General features: G+C 39.7%; 1 long non-coding RNA gene across 1 annotated transcript in view; it reads left to right on the top strand.

The window, feature by feature from the left end:
• LOC107676049 (uncharacterized) overlaps window positions 1-1,889 on the top strand; it is a 7,232-nt gene extending 5,343 nt beyond the window's left edge. Inside the window, exon 3 of the long non-coding RNA XR_001632678.1 lies at window positions 1,689-1,889. This is a non-coding gene — a long non-coding RNA (uncharacterized LOC107676049). The remainder of the gene's footprint in view (window positions 1-1,688) is intronic.
• The last annotated feature ends 2,152 nt before the right edge of the window (window positions 1,890-4,041 follow it).

The following is a 4,041-nucleotide window of genomic DNA, read 5'->3' on the forward strand; positions in this document are numbered from 1 at the left end:
CCGGTGAGAGAGAACAAAGCCAATAGTTGTGGAACTCCAGTAAGTAAGGCTGTCAAGGCTATTTTATTCACTTAAAGGTCACATATTTTACACCTTTCTGGAGTTTTATTTTAAGTCTTGATGTCCTTAAGAATATATATGTGCGGTATAAGTACCAAAAAAAATTTTTTACAACTATTTTTACAGCTCTCACTCTCACACTTGTACAAATGTGGATGGGTGACATGAATGGAAATGATTCCAGATTGGCAATGTAGTATTTGGTTTCTGTATTCTATACTGTATTTTCCTGCGCTCAAACCTGCCAATCTAAAGGATCAAACGCTGTGTATGGCGTTTGAGGTAATTTGTGAATTACCTCTAAATATATAGTCTAAATAAAACAATTTGCAACTGTTACTATTATTACAAAACTTGTTTACAAAACTTTGTATTATGCTTGTTATAGAGTGTGTGACGTCACGTGCACTACCGCCGGTGGCAATAGACAGCGGTTGACGCGTTGTCACGGCGACCGTCACAGCCCTACTGTGCAATGATGTAGTTTCCTGACATCCAGACGAACAGCGTTTTCTCGACATGTTTCCGTGTTGTTGTTGCTCAGCAATGGCATGGAGGCGAATCACGCGATGTTGCCTGGGGGTTTGGCAAAAGGAGAGTTGGGACTGTGGGCAGTGCTCGGGGTGGTGACTGAAGTAGTTCTGACGTCACCTTTTTACGGGAGTCACAACGGTTCGTGAAAAATCACAGCTACTTTATGCAGGCTGTGTGCATTTGACTGTGGATTGACTGTTTTGAAACTTATTTGGTAGTTACAAAGCACCTAGACCTCAGTTATCATGAAAAAAGCCAGGAAATTTCAGTTTTGACAATATGGGACCTTTAAACATCGGATGTAGTGATTATTTTCTCTTTAATACAGAGATGATGCCAATGTATTTTTCAATGAGTCGCTATGTTAGCAATAATAACGTTACCTGCTTGACAGAATGGGTTGCCAGGTTTTCACAACAAAACCCACTAAATTGCTACTCAAAACTAGCCCAAATTAACCGCGTTTCGAGGGGGTCCCCCGGTAAAAAAACACGTTCCGGGGGCTAAAATACACGTTATCGGGGTCGCTTCAACCCGCGGCAACAGTGATAAAGTAGCCCAATTCCATGGGAAAACCGTGGACTTGGCAACACTGTGACGCATAGTAATAATGTTTAACGGACGCGATCGCTGTCGCGGCGCAACAACAACAGCTTGAAGTTGTCTAATTTGGCATGGTCTCCCTGCTGCACTAATAGTAGTAGGCTTTCCTCTGTATATATGTTTATTGTCCCCTCCAACTGTTAGATGAAATTTACACCCCTTGGCGGGGCTAAACAGGCAGTGCGGAGGCGTGTTTAGCCACACTATAACGTCAGAAAGTGGCACATTCCACAACCTGTCGTTTTGGCAGATTGGCTTCAATATAAGCTGTTTTTAGACTAACAAGAAAGTTTTGAGGTCTGAAATGTACAGGATGTTTTAATAGTACAGTGACCTCTTATATGTCAAAAGATCAAGGGAATTTTGATTTGTCAGTTCATGACCCCTTTAAATCATAGTTCATAGTACAAGGCCTCAGCAGCCCCTCATGAATCACGCTGATGGATCTCTCTCTCTCTTGCTCTCTCTCGCTCCATGTTTTTGCATTCCAGAATTCTCAGTCTCTGCGTATACAGTTACTGTAGAAACCGGCACGCCGGTCCAATGAGAGATTCCAGATGGAGAATTCCAAACAACCTGGTACAGAGTCAAGGCATTGCCGGGAACGGAGCGCATCATATTCACACAAAAGCCGCACATCTTTGTTTAAGGCGATGCTGCAGATGACGGGAGGATTCATTAACAGCTGAGAAATTTCTCTTTCTCGTTAAGATGTACAATTACTGTCTAATTGAGGCTGGCAAAGCATAAATAAACTCCGAGGTCACATTTGCTACTCCAATTTGCCTGCAGACGGATCTCGATCTTGACCGATTTCACAAATTTGATTTCACGTTTCACGCTTGTTTTCTTCTCCAGCTGGCAGACAATTGGCTGGTCAGGAACAGAATTGTGTGATTTCAGGGCTCATTTCCCAGACAATTCCTAAAAGAGATTTTAAAAACAGCTTGGGAAACACTTTGCATTTAACAAAACACCAACCCTTACTAACAGATATGGGCTGCAGCAGGAGAATCATTTTATTCCACAAAGGTCATGCTCAAAGGTATATATATATACTACAATTGTATATTTAAATTTTTTATATATATATATATATATATATACTACAGTTGTTTATTTAAATTTTTAAAGCTATAATATACTATAATAAAATATAATTGTAATATAATAATTATAATAATATAACAGTTTCAACTGTTGAAACAGCTTTATATATTAAAGGGGTCCTATTATGCTCTTTTACAAAGTCTTGATTTTGTTTTGGGGGTGTACTAGAACAGGCTCTCATACTAGGTTGTTCGAAAAACACATTATTTTTCACATATTTTACATTATTACAACACCTCTCTCCCCAGTCTGGCATGAACGGCTCGAATAGTTCCTGTATCAAATGAAAGCCCGCCTTCTGAAATACGAAATGTGCTGTGATTGGTTAGCTGGGCCAGTGTGTGTTGTGATTGGCACAATCGGATGATTGTAACCACTCTGTCTGCCTTGGGAAAGCTAGCGTGTATCTGACACAGTGATAACACTCGCTTCCTTCTCTAGTGCAGCACAACCAGGTCTCGTCCCATTCGTCGATCTTTGTGATATCACAAATCCCGGAAAATATGCATTGTAGTCCAAACGAGTCGTTCGTTGTAGTTTTTGAAAAGTGATTTCTGTTAAATAAAATATCTCCTTTTGAAGGAGATATAAAATAAAGTTACTTTGTAACTTTGCAGATCTTTTTTATGCTCAAACAGCAACATTACAGACTAACTAAAGTTGAAAAAGTGAAAAAGCATAATAGGACCCCTTTAACATAATGCATAATCATATGAGATACGTTTGATCAAAACAGTGTTTTACAAATAGATACCAGTGAAGGTCAGTTCTGAGATCCTTGCATGTGCCATCACGACACTGAAATAAAATGATTGGATGTGACTTTGCAAGGTTAAGATTTTTATTTATTTTTTTTTACACTGCTCTCTTGCTGGCATCTATATTGTTTATGTTGCTGTATTGCTATACTTTCAGAAAAAAGCATGCATTTTAATGAGTATTCATTGGCCCTGTTTACTTTAAGATTAAGTCTTTAACTGTGCTGTTGATTATTCTGCATTTACAAGTTGGAAAATCATATGTAAATACAATTCATTATACCTTATAAATTAGCATCTGTCAAGCAAAATTGTTACTTTATTTTGCATTCCATAGATGTGCAGTGAGCAACAGTCAGTCATAACAAGCCACAGCGATATTCATGCATCCTCTCGTACCCAACTCTCCCACCCCCTTCTCTTTCACACACACTCACTCGACCCCAGTCACCCGCGAACCCCGTGACGGCCAACTGCTTGCCCTTCTCACTCACTCCTCTCTTCCTGCACAAGCTTTCCATCCCTCTCTCATTCCTCTGGTTTGGGTTACCACCTCGCTGGGCTCTGACCGGCTTCACTGGACGCTTCAGCCGAGGCCTGGCGTGACACACTGTATTCTGGATTTTTTCATGACTTTCCATACTCCTCATCCATTCCAGGTGTGAAATGGCAGAGTTTTCCTATTAACTGATTGTGTACAAACAAAAGCTGTCATTACATTCAAGTAAGGATTTAGTCATGTTGTTTTGCACTTCAGCACAATTGTTTACTTTCTTAATGCTGGTTTCTGGTTTTATTGTGAACTGTTAATGGTGCATATTATTCCAAAGAAAAATATTTGTTTTCCGAAACATCTTTCCTTTTCAGTTGACTATTGGATAATGTTGACCAAAAGACTTTTATGCATTATTTTAGGCAAATCACTTTCACGTCTGGCCCCAATCATGTTACGCCCACACACACACACATATACAGT

This window comes from Sinocyclocheilus anshuiensis, unplaced genomic scaffold (genome assembly GCF_001515605.1).
Source record: "Sinocyclocheilus anshuiensis isolate Anshui unplaced genomic scaffold, SAMN03320099.WGS_v1.1 scaffold1744, whole genome shotgun sequence".
Taxonomy (NCBI): domain Eukaryota; kingdom Metazoa; phylum Chordata; class Actinopteri; order Cypriniformes; family Cyprinidae; genus Sinocyclocheilus; species Sinocyclocheilus anshuiensis.